This window comes from Gavialis gangeticus, unplaced genomic scaffold (genome assembly GCF_001723915.1).
Source record: "Gavialis gangeticus isolate Ggan-Ray unplaced genomic scaffold, GavGan_comp1, whole genome shotgun sequence".
Classification (NCBI taxonomy): domain Eukaryota; kingdom Metazoa; phylum Chordata; order Crocodylia; family Gavialidae; genus Gavialis; species Gavialis gangeticus.
This window is the reverse complement of record NW_017729008.1, coordinates 14,079,798-14,092,017: the sequence shown is the minus strand read 5'-3', so window position 1 is coordinate 14,092,017 and position 12,220 is coordinate 14,079,798. Positions and strand designations below refer to the sequence as shown.

Sequence of the window (12,220 nt, the reverse complement as noted above, 5' to 3'; positions counted from 1 at the left end):
CACACACACACACACACGCGTCAAGAATGAAGGTGGCAGGGCAGCTGGGGACAGAGGCCTGCGCCCGCTTCACACCTTCAGGGCCAGGCCTGCTCCCCCCTGCCGCTTTGGGGTTGGGGCCAGGGCAGGGCCACCCCTGCTGTCTGCTGGCCCTGCCCCCCCATCTGCTCTGTTGCAGCAGCTGCCCTGACCCCGTTTCCCCCGTCCCCATCTCACCGTGGCGGCCCTTACCCCGTTCCACCCCTGTACTGCCGCCTCCTGCCAAGACAGCCAGTCAGAGTGCAAACAAAGCATTACGACCAGACAGACTAAGGCTTTGTGTGTGTGTGTGTAAACATTATCAAGTTTGGCTTTAAGCACTTAAAATGAATAGTCAGTCAAACAACAGACATATTTCCCAGATATATTGAAGAGAAACTAACATATTCAGTAAAATGGCTTGTGATAGGAGGCTTACCAACTGTCCTACCTCTGACAGGGCATATCTATATCTATAGATTTATTTATATATCTCTCTCTCTATATATATATCTATAGAGCAGAACAGATATATATATGATCTGTAGAGCAGAGCTGACTGGGAGTCGCAATGATTCTTAACTATGTACATGTTTAATGTTATACATTAATAATTAATGTACAGCCATAAATTTACATACGTACATACGCACACACATACATCTACAGATATGTATGTAAGTTTATGGTTGTAAGTTAATTATTAACGTATAACATTCAACATGATACATAGTTAAGAATCATTGCGACTCCCAGTCTGCTCTGCTCTGCTCTGTACGGAAAAAAGTGAGCTGGCCTATAGCTAGGCAGCCACACTCCTCACAGCATACAGACTCCCTCTAACATCCCTTCCATTTGAAGAGGGGGTACCTTTCAGCGTACCACCCAGGTTACAGGTATAATCAATAAACGGCTGCATTATAGATCTGTCTCTTGCCTCTATCTGACTTGAGTGATAATACCTGACCTGCTAAAATGGGATGGAGGATCAGTGGGAAATGTAATCATATCTTGATTTGGCCTTCAAAAGGGTAATCATTAAGGAATTTATAACTGTCCCTTAATTTTGGGTCTAAGTTTTCAAAAGAGGGCTTATTCATAGGCTGTTGAAAGACTGGACAGTACCGGGTTTTTGGTAACACTTTAATACTTGGCAAATATTGATGCCTTTTGATTAGTGCTCGGTACTGAATAGGATAACTTAAGTTTATTGAAATGTCATTCCTGAACAGATTTTCAGTATGGTAGTGTTTTAAACACCATATGCCAGTTTATGTGCATTTTAAAAAATGTACAGCGGCCTGATGTTTGCTTCCTAAATACTGTGTCAGTTCCATATGTTTTATAGGAAGTTTGCAGCTTTGAGCTTCACAGTGGTTTTTTGTTTTGTTTTGTTTTTGTCTTTTTTTTAAGAGTTTTGATTCCTGCCCAGCACTTAGGAGGAAATGTAGTTTAATAGGAGGAGCCAGTCCTCCTCAATTAGTATCTGGTTCTGTCAGTGAGTTGTACAACTGCCCCACAAAATCATTCTTACTCCCTCTATATGGGACTGCTTTCTGATGCTTGCAGGCTATAGTTTCATTACACCTATTTAATGCAGTGCGGTCTTGGAGTACTTTTGTTTCCCCGGGGAGTTTCTTTAGCATTTGCCAGATGTATTACCATAAAAGAATTTAAATGAAATTACTACTTTGGAGCACTTTGTATCTTTTATCTTCATTCCCATAAAAAAAAGAAACAGCCCTTCTAGGTTTTCAATATTGCTTTCTCTTCTGGATGACAATGGGGAAAAGATGTTCTCTCCCCTGTGGTGCTCCCTGAAAAAAGCTAATTTTTTAAATCAAAATGTATGGTGCATGTGCATTCTGTTTTATAATCAAATTATTCAAAACCACGTTAGAAAAATCACTTTTGCTTTCTGTGCAGGACATACCATAGTAGAAAATCTGGGTTCATGCCTTGACAATTGCAGGGGGTTAAACATTATTTGTGTTGCATATTAGACCTGTTATTTTTTCTCCATAATATGCGAAAGAAAATGGTAATAAGTGGTTTTAGGTGGAAAAATACCCCTTCCTAAAGCAGCAAAGCATAATGGAATACCGGGTATTCTGGGTTCATACAATCACAGCTCTATGTTAGCAGCCGCAGCAGCACGGGACTGTTGTGTTTCAGTGCTCCCTTGCAAGGCATGTTCTGCTGAAGGCTTGGAGCTTTCATTTTTCCTTTACCCCTCTTCTGGTGAGTCAGTTGGGGGTGTGTTTCCTCAGACCTTAGGGACTATATTTCTGGCCCAACCTAGCAAGGAATAGTGAGATTCCTTAGTCCTTCTCCGCCACTGCCTGATCTCAGATACTGGATGGGGAAACAGTCTACTGCATATTGTATAACAAGACACATACATGTGTACATTTGTGTGTGTGCCTATGTATAAAGCAGTACATGTATAGCTCTTACTGTGTAATAGGGAAATAGCACATGAACTTTGAGCCTGAATATCATAGAATCACAGAGAAGTAGGGCTTGAAGGGACCTCCAGAGCTCATCTAGTCCAAACCTGTGCCTGAGGCAGGGTCATCCCTATCCATGAAGCTCTCTCCTGTGTTTTTAATAATTGAAATTTCACAATGCACTGAAGCAGCTTGAAGTGCCTTTTGAAAATGTATGCATGGACTTAATGGTTCATTATCCAGCATCTGTCTGAATGATGATTTATCCACTAGAATATACTCTAGTGTGGTTTGGAAGCAACAGCAAATACAGCTCATGACCTATACGAAAGTGATTTTCATATTTTTGAGTTGTCATTGTATGTGTGGAAGTATATGCTATACACACAAAAATTAACCACCCTCTTTATTTAAAGAAAAAAACCCGAAGGGAAATGACTTAGTCTTGCTGTACCAGTAGACAGCCTGTAGATTTTTTTTTTTTACCGTTGGCAGTGATGTATATCATTAACAAACAAATAAATTACTATTCACCATGTATGAAATTATTATTTAGTGCAAATTAAGAAATATTGCATATGTTTTTGACACATTGTACTGCTGTTATAATGATGACAGAAATGAAGAACAATTACATGCTGCAAGATGCTCTGTTCAGTAAGAACAGATTTTTATTGTGAGGGGAAAATGTATGCATTTGATATGCATCTAAAAAGAAGAAATTAGATCTGATCAGGGCATGAAGAAGAATGAACCAGATGAAGAAAACAATTTTAAACTGAAAGGTTGTGCCTTTATTAACTTTTTAAAAAAATCTTTAAATGGGGTGGGTGTGTAAAAGCAGTCAATCTCTTCACTCTCCCATATCAAAGATCTACTTGAGTACGGTAGCATCAGCACCAAAGAACCAGCATTCAGGGCTGACTTCTAAGTTTCAGCCAGTTTCTGAGGCTGCCTCCTTGTAAACCTTTCATCCATGCTCATCACCAGTCAGGTTTGCAATAAAATTGCAGACTTACCTTTATTTTAAATTCCTCTACTGATAGCTTTTTAGCTTAAAATTGGACCTCTAGGTTGCTGAATAAAAACAAATTGTCAACACCTTGCCAGCCTTACTGTGACCGAGTCAGACCCACAGCATTGGATACAGTTATGACAAAATTATCTTCCATTAATAGGGCAGGGCAGTGCTTGAACAGAATAGCAGCTGGATGACTTGGGATCTTATATACAGGAAGGGCAAGTGGAAGCATGAGACAGTTGGCACCTCTGCCCCCAACAGATTGTCCAATAAGTGACCGCAAGAAGAAAAGTAGTCTCTCCATTTCATCTGTTTTTTTCCTCTTTCCCTGTTTTGGACATGGGCACAAATGCCACATGTTTTTTTAAGGATAGGAAGAAGAACTCCTGTCCCTCCCTTCTTCCTTCCACATATTTCTAATTCCTGCAGTCTTGGGACCCTGAGACTGCAGGAATTAGAAATTGTCAGCAGGTCCAGTGGAGCCTGGCACTTTGATCATTCTCAATTAAAATATTTTTCCACATCCCTCCATTTCACTTGGTTCTCTTCTAGTTCAGTGTAGATTCTGGGGAGGACGTTCTACCTGTAGTTTCATATATAATGCCCATTTGAAATCAGTTGAAGAAGTAGTCCTCCTGGAGCAGGCAGTGCAACAAACTTGAGAACACTGCTCTGAAGCATGGTAAGTTTACTATGTAGACATGTCCCAAGTGATACATTTTTAGGCATTTAAGTAGCATATAAAAGTACCATCATGCTGAATTTAAATGTATAATTCTCTTTCTGATAAATTTTGAAGGAGTGTGGAGTAGTTGACTTGTATAGACTCTGTGTGGTGACTTATTTTCCATACATTGTTTTGCCCATGGATGGATTCAGGATTTACTAAAAGAGGTGCAATATACCGCCTCTCAGACCATGGTGGTGGGGATGGGGAGGAAACTTGACTGGCACTGCCACCACTGCTGTCCATGGCAGATGCATGGGAGGAGCCCCAGAGTTGCTCCTATGCCAGCTCCCAGCTGAGAGCTGCCAGGGTTGCTGTGTGGGAAGCTGGATGCAGCTGGAGACAGCAGCAATAGGACTCAGGTCCTCTGTCCTGTGCCTGCTCCCTTCCTCCTCTTAGATGTCCTCTGCTGTTAGAGAATAGGCACTGGAAAGAGAAACCTGTTATTGATGTCCCCGGATGAGCCTAGTACCTGTGCAGCCACTCCCTGCAGTCCGTGTCTGCAGCAGGGCAGGAGTGGCTCTGGGGTTCTCCCTGCACCGGGGTCAGCAGCAGTGGAAATGGGTGCAACCACATTGCTGTACCCTTTCTTGATCCACCCCTGGATATGTTGGGGGAAATTTGTTCTTGGACAGTCAAGATTTTAGGAAAAGCTGTATAATTTTTCAGAAATGTGGCCTTTAGTCTCATGGCTAAAGAGAGAGGGAGGATGTTACTGTGTATAGGTAATTTAGAAAAAAAATAATAGTAAAAATATTTGGAGAGGACTTTCCTTTGAGTGTCTACCTAACTATGGCATGTTACAGTTTTTTACAAACTGATTATGTTTTGACTTCCTGTTATAGCAGCGGCAACTTTAAATTATATTTAAAGGTAAGAGTAAGAGATAAAGGGCCATAGTCTATATTTTTGTGGCAACAGGAAATTAAGGAAATGATTAATCTGTAATTGGTTTGTCTGTGGCAAATGGTATGTGCATGAAACCTTGAGAAGAGAATGCATTGCAGGTCCTTAGTTTATATAAATGCAGATACTGTTTTTGTTATTCTGTATCCCGTGCTAATACTATCAAAGGAGTCTTTAGTTCCCTTGCCATGATGTATATTTCAAACCATTTTGCTTATCTTAATGCTTATTCTGCAATGACTATCAACTGAAAATTGATTTGTAGATATATTAAAAATCTCCTTTTTAGAATCATCTTAAAATACAGGTCTCATTTTTATTAGACTCTCAGGGATAGTTGTCAGATATTATTACACTAGTCTCAGTACCACACAAACAGCATCATACAGAGCACCATTTAAGAAACCAGTCTTTTCAGCACTACTTGTAACATGGGGGAGATCAAAGGGACCTACAAGCAGCTAATGTTACTGCTCCTTGTAATAGGGCTAGTATAGTTTATTCTAGCCATTTGGGGATGAAATCCTGAAGCATGTCACCCACTATCAAGTTTGGCTTTAAGCACTTAAAATGAATAGTCAGTCAAACAACAGACATTTCCTAGATATATTGATGAGAAACTAACAAATTCAATAAAATGGCTTGTCATCAGAGGCTTACCAGCTGTCCTGCCTCTGATAGGGTATTCTTGACCACACTGAGAGGAAGGAACAAAGTTACCTCTCATCATTGGAAATGGGTGTGATCCAGATATGAGGTGACCAATACAGGAAAGAATATATACTCCCACTTGCTGCTGCTCGGTAATTGAGCCACATAATAGGTTTTGAGAAAGATGCTCTGAATTAGTGCATCCCAAGGGATCAGTCAGTTGGTGAGTGACTATATAAAAGAGTCTGTAAAAGGTACATAATTTACAAGACTAAGTAAGTATTGCCTTTTTACTGTTGTTTTTGTAGAGCCCAGAGGCCCCAGTTAGAATTCACTTTTAGTCATGTGAGGTTCTGTAGCAATGCACAGCAAGAATCTGTACCTGCCACAGAGAGGTTAAATTTGAGAAAACAAAATCAAAGGGAGGAGAACAGGATACACAGCAGTCCTGATGGTGAAGATAATGCATTTTGTTTATATTTTTCTCTAGCCAAGTCAAACAACATATAATGGGAAGTGCAGGATCAGGGGGAAGCAACAAAATGATGTATGTTTTTATATGTTTTCTATAAAGCAAATGCACGTCATGCGTATCAGATGAATTTACAGACTAATCCTTTTTAACCAGTTTCTTGCATGCATCTGAGAAAAAGGGGTAGCTTAGAATAATTTGGAAAAGGAGGTTATATTTTAATGGATTAGTTTTGGGAGGTCAGCTTATTCAGAAATTGTAATATGAAAAAAAGTACAAAGACCATGGAAAAATTGGACAGGTAGGCAGTTAAAGCTATCACCACTAGTGAAACAGGAAGGGTGACAAGCAGAACTAAGCTATGAAGGGTGCAGAAGAAGACAGAAGGACTTTTATACTTGATAGAATAGAAAAAGTAAAACCCTGGAGGATTTTATATCCCTTCTAGGTGGGGTGACCATACGTCCCTGTTTAGCTGGGACAGTCCCAGATTTTGGAGGTTGGTCCCAACCAGCTGGTGAGAATTAAAATGAGTGTTCCAAAAAATGCAGGGGTCTAGGGCACAGTTAAGCAGGGAGGTGGAATGGCAAGGCACTCCAGGTAGGCCGGTGAGCAGGCAGGCATTGCTGCTGCCTGCCTGCCCAACACACCACCCCCCACCTCTGCCTGCAGCAGCATCACTGATTTGGGAAGTGTCCTGGATTTTCCATTCTCCCATATGGTCACCCTACTTGTAGGCATCTCTGCTAGAGGTGCACTGATATATCGGTCCATATCGAATCAGCATCGATAACAGGAAAATTGACATTATTGGCAATTGGCTTTTGTTGCTGGTGTAGCCAATAATGTCACTGATAAATGCTGTGTGCATGTGCATCTTTCAAATGGCATACAAATAAATTATCTTTATTGTAGAACTTGTTTGTAAACAATGTTTGCGGTGTTTCCTGTTGGCACCAATACATAAAATCCTCTTCAACTACCAACTCTGGAGCAAGCCACATATAAATGTCCGTCTGAAAAGCATTGTTCCCTTAAATAGAAGCCCCCAAAAGGGTCAAGTGCAACATAACCCACCTGTAATTTTCTTTTGCTGTTATTCAGTGATTTTTGGAAGGTTTCGAGTAGTTAGGACCAGCCATTCTCAATTATAAGCCAACATACAGACACACTTCATTTTACATACATAGATTTACTATTTTAAAGCAATCTGGAAGCCTACCTGTGCTTCAATCATTGTAATAAAATAAATTCTAAATACTTATATATTTTGGGATTTGATTTTGGCTTTTTATCATAGAAAATCAAAGCTCTCCTTGCCCCATTTGCTTGCCAGGACGTGGGTCCAGCTGCAGCAGTCCCCCAACCCTGCTGCTTTGGGGCACTAAGCAGCCCTAATATGCAGTTACCCCTTAATCCCAAGCCACAGTCCCCCCAGCCCTGCCAGTTCCCTACACTCCCAACCCATAGTCCCCCAGGTCCCAGTCCTACTGGTGCCCTTCACTCCTGACCTGCTGCCCCGAGGCCCCCCAGTGTGTGTGGCTCGGGGGGGGGAGGGGGACAGGGTGGGGATGAGTGGAGTAGGAGGAGGGCCCGACTATAGGCGACAAGTTGGGGGGCCATGGGGGGCACGTGTCCATTTCCCCATCCCCCCCTGATTTGTGTGCCCACAGCAGTCATGGGGCTGCAGCCTGGCCAAACTGGTATAGGCAGGAACCACCTCCATGGCCCAGGAGGTGTGACCTGGCATGGGAGGGCAGAGCAGGGTGGCAAAACTTGTTGCTGGCACCGGGACTCCTGTGTCAGCTGTGCCATCAGTAGTGCAAGGAGTAACAGACTGGGGGTGGAGGGGTGCTCTGCCCTCACCTTCTTCTGCTGCCAGCTGCTCGTGCACCAGGCTGCAGCTTTACCTCGCGATGGCCAGGCCATGGTGGTCACTGCTGCCACTCTCTTCAGGCCACCCACATTGCCTCTCCCACCTCTCCTCCAAGGTAGAGTTGTGGCCCAGTGCATGAGCAGCTGGTGGTGAGAGGAGGTGAGGGCACTGCAGCTCTCCCCTCCCTAGTCCGTTACTTCTTATGCTGGTGGCAAGGCAACATGGCTGGCATGTGGGTTCTGGTGGCAGCAGTGGCAACAGGTCTTGCTGCCCCACTGTCCTTCCATGCCAGGTTCTGCCCATTGGGCTGTGGAGGCAGCTCTTGCCCATGCCAGTCCGGCCAGGCTGCAGCCCACTGTGGGTGCACAAATCTGGGGGGCATGTGCCTCACCTCAGCCCTCAATTCATCACCTATTCCCCCTCCCCCCACAACTTGCCTATGCTACCCCTCCCCCTTAGACTTACCTGAGGGGAGCTGCAGGAGCTCTCCACTATACTGCCAGGCTACCACATGCATGTGTGCGCTCACACATGTGTTGCCCCTTGGAGGCTGGAACTCTGGCAGCCTGCAAAGGGAAACCTGCTGTTTCCTGTATTTTTCTCCACTCTTTTTTCCTTTCAAAGAGAAAATCTGCATTTTTCTGCAGCAAATGGAAAACCCAGATCCCTGGATATAAGGCACGGCCAGAGCCAGGGCAGGCAGTCTGGCTGTAGAAGTTAAGCAGGTAAGAGCTCTGCAGAAGTACCTGTGACAGACTTAGAAGCAGACTGTGAGGGTGCTAAGTCCAGAGACAGCTAGGGAGGCTGAGGGCTAGCAACTGATGAAGACCGAAGTTTGCATTGTAACTTTGGTTATACCTGGAAGGGCTTGTGTTGGTGTTTTGCTTTCCATTTGGTCCAGTGTCTGGGAGGGGGACTAGATACTGATTGAAGACCCAGTGGTTTGGGAGGGACAGGATTTGGGGAGTGGCTTGGAGATCCCATAGTGCCTTCAGGGGGGGAGGCACAGCAATCCCATAGCGCCTAAGAGGAGCAATTCTATAGCACCTGCAAGGGGCACACTGAAATGCCTGGAGGGGTGATACCATCGTGCCCAAAAGGGGCAATCCCAGCAAGCCTAGGGAGACTCAGCAGCCTGAGAGTCAGCATAGAGTAAGGCCTTGGAACAGATAGGCCTAGGGCAGGGGTAGGCAATTATTTGGGTCTCTGGGCCACATAGGGAGTTTTGCTGAGCTGTTACAAGGTGGGTCATGACTCCCGTGCCCCCCCCACCTCTGCACAGCTCACCAAAGCCCTCTATGTGGGATATGGCTGCAGGCGGGTGGGGAGCAGCATTCAGGAATGGGATGGGCAGGTGAGGCCAAAATCATGGGGCTGTGTGAGGAGCAGATTGTGGCTGTGCCCAGCCCCGGCCCTGCATTGTAACTACCCCAAGATCCTGGACCCAGCCCTGGATGCAGATCACAACTCTGCCCCAGGCCCCAGCTCCAGCCCCACCGCTGTCACCACCCCAAGATCCTAGGGTCCTTCCAAACCTGCCGGCCCACAGCCCCATCCTGACCTCCTGGCTGAGTGCCCTGCTGATGTGTCTCCTACCCCCTGTGGTGGGTGTAGGGTGGACAGGCCGGGCTGCCCACGCAGTGGGGCTGAGTCTGGTAGCACAGACAGAGTGAGTCCATGGAGGTTCAGCAGCCCAGAGCTGGGCAAAGACAGGGTCTGGGGGCCCAGATACAGAGATAAAGAGTCTGAGGATGCCAAGCCAAGCAGCAGCAGTCCCAATCAGCCACAAGACAAGCCGGGCTGTGTCACTTTCCCTTCTGCCACTGAGGGCCATGTCCAACAGGGCCTTGGGCCCCTAGACTTTGCAGTAGGCCCTTTTCCTCACTAGCGATGGTCCCATAGTCCCTAGCTCACCAGTAGCCTACCAGGCCAAGTAACATGGCTCCCTTGGCCAAATTCAGCCTGTGGGCCATGTGTTTGACACCCCTGTCATTGTAATAGAGAAATGTTTATGATCACTTAATGGTTCTTAGGGCACTGCAGCTGCGGCTGTGATAAAGCTGCAGGCAGGACATCTTAAGGTAAGATCTTAATCAGGTATCTTGTAGGCCTGTGCGAATAGGCAACTATTTGATTTGGCTTCGGATCCAGCTGCTTCAGATGCCAGGGATCCAATCCAGACCTCTGGATTGGTTTCCTGCTTCGATTTGGCCGAAGCAGCTCCAAAGCTTCGGAGCCGCTCCAGCGATCTGGCTAAAGGGTATAATGGGGAATCAATGAAATATCTAAAACTTTGTTGTTTTATGTCTGACTTGGATAAAACTTCCAGGGGTGGTAGCCCCTGGTGAGGCCACAAGTTTCAAGAAGATAGGTGAAGGAGTTTGGGGGGAACTGCACCTCAAGCTGCTGACAGGCAGAACTCGTGACATGGGTGCTTGTGCAACTGACTGTCTCTGTCTTGGGGCAGTTGATTGTCTGTATTGATTATTTCCTCTCCTTAGTCTGTGGTTTTGTAGGTGTTAGTCCTTGCTAATTAACTCATTATCTAGTAGCTACTAGTACAGGGGTGGGCAAAATAAGGCCTGCGGGCTGGATCTAGCCCGTGAGTCCATTCTATCTGGCCCATGGGGCCCCTAAAAAATTTAGAAAATTAATATTTTTCTACCCTTGGTTCCTGTAAAAATGACAAGAACAAATGGCAGTAGGACCCAGGGGAAGCCCCAGCAGGCTCCCACAACAGCAGGGCCTGCCTAGCCCCACCCCCTCCAGCAGGGGCTCCTGGACTGGGACCATGCAGTCTGCCCCGCACCAGAACCTTGGGTAAGGGGGAAGTGGGGGGGAAGGGCAGGGAAGGAGGCTGGGGAAAAGTGTCCCAGGGAAAAGCTGAGGAGGGAGAAGCCCCCTTCCCCCCCCGTGCCCAGTGCCCCATGCTGCAGCCTCTCTCAGCCCACCTGGGGCTGCCTCTGCCTGCTCGGGACAGCCGTACGTGGGCTGCGAGCAGCTGCAGCAGGGAGCGCCAGCCATGGGGCAGGGGAGGGGCAGCTTTTCCCCCTCTGCGCTCAGCTTTTCCCCAGGCTCCTTCCAGGCATGAAGGAAAGCAGCCCTTCCCTGCCCCGTGGCCAGCATTCCCTACTGCAGCCGCTTGCAGCCCATGCGGGGCTGTCTGGAGCAGGCACAGGCAGCCCCAGGCAGGCTGTGAGTGACTGCAGTGCAGGGCACCAGCCACAGGGTGGGTGAGGGGCCGCTTTTCCCCCCTCTCCCCCCTGCACTGAGCACCACCTTGTAACACAGCCCCACTACCAGCCTGGGCCCCGTGCTGGCTCTGGGCTCACCCATTGGGGCTGTGCATGGAGACAGCAGCTGCGGCCCCTCCGCTTGCTGTGCCGGGCAGTGTTTGCCACCACTGCCTCTGGGCTGCCCAGTGCTTCCTCTGGGCAGGCAGCCACAGTCAGCACTGCCCAGCGCGGCACGCAGGGGGGCCACAGCTGCTGCCACCACATGCAGCCCCGACAGGTGAGCCCAGAGCTCGTGCAGAGCCCAGGCTGGCAGCAGGGCTGGGTTACACACTGGTGCTAAGCGTGGGGAAAAGTGGCCCCTCACTTGCCCCGTGGCCAGCACCCGGTGCTATAGCCGCTTGCAGCCTGCCTGGGGCTGCCTGTGCCTGCTCCAGACTGCTCCGCATGGGCTGTGAGCGACTGCAGCAGGGAGCACCAGCCATGGGGCAGGCGAGGGGCTGCTTTTCCCCACACTCAGCACCAGCTTCTTCCCTGCCAGTGAGCAGGGTTCGGTGCTGTGTGCTGCCCCCTGCCTGTAGCGTGGGGCTTGAGGGCACTGGGAGTGAGTGGGCGGGGAGCCAGTGGGAGCACGGGGCCCACACCAATGTCTCAGGGCCAGTGCCGGCAGGGCCTAGAGCAGGGTGGCAGAAACGCGGGGTCCCAGCCAGCATGGTCTCTATGGAGCTGGGCCATCTCCCCCCTCCCTGCTGGTGCAGCCCAGCCTGGCTCCACAGACCCCTGCCAGCCTGTGCCACGCTTTGGGCCCCACTGGTGCTGGCCCTGGGACATGGGACCAATGTCCCAATGTCTTGGGACCAAAGACA

General features: G+C 47.5%; 1 protein-coding gene across 2 annotated transcripts in view; it reads left to right on the top strand.

Moving 5' to 3' along the window:
- Window positions 1–12,220, top strand: part of PRKAR2B (protein kinase cAMP-dependent type II regulatory subunit beta) — a 228,105-nt gene that overhangs the window by 98,409 nt on the left and 117,476 nt on the right. The window lies entirely within an intron of this gene.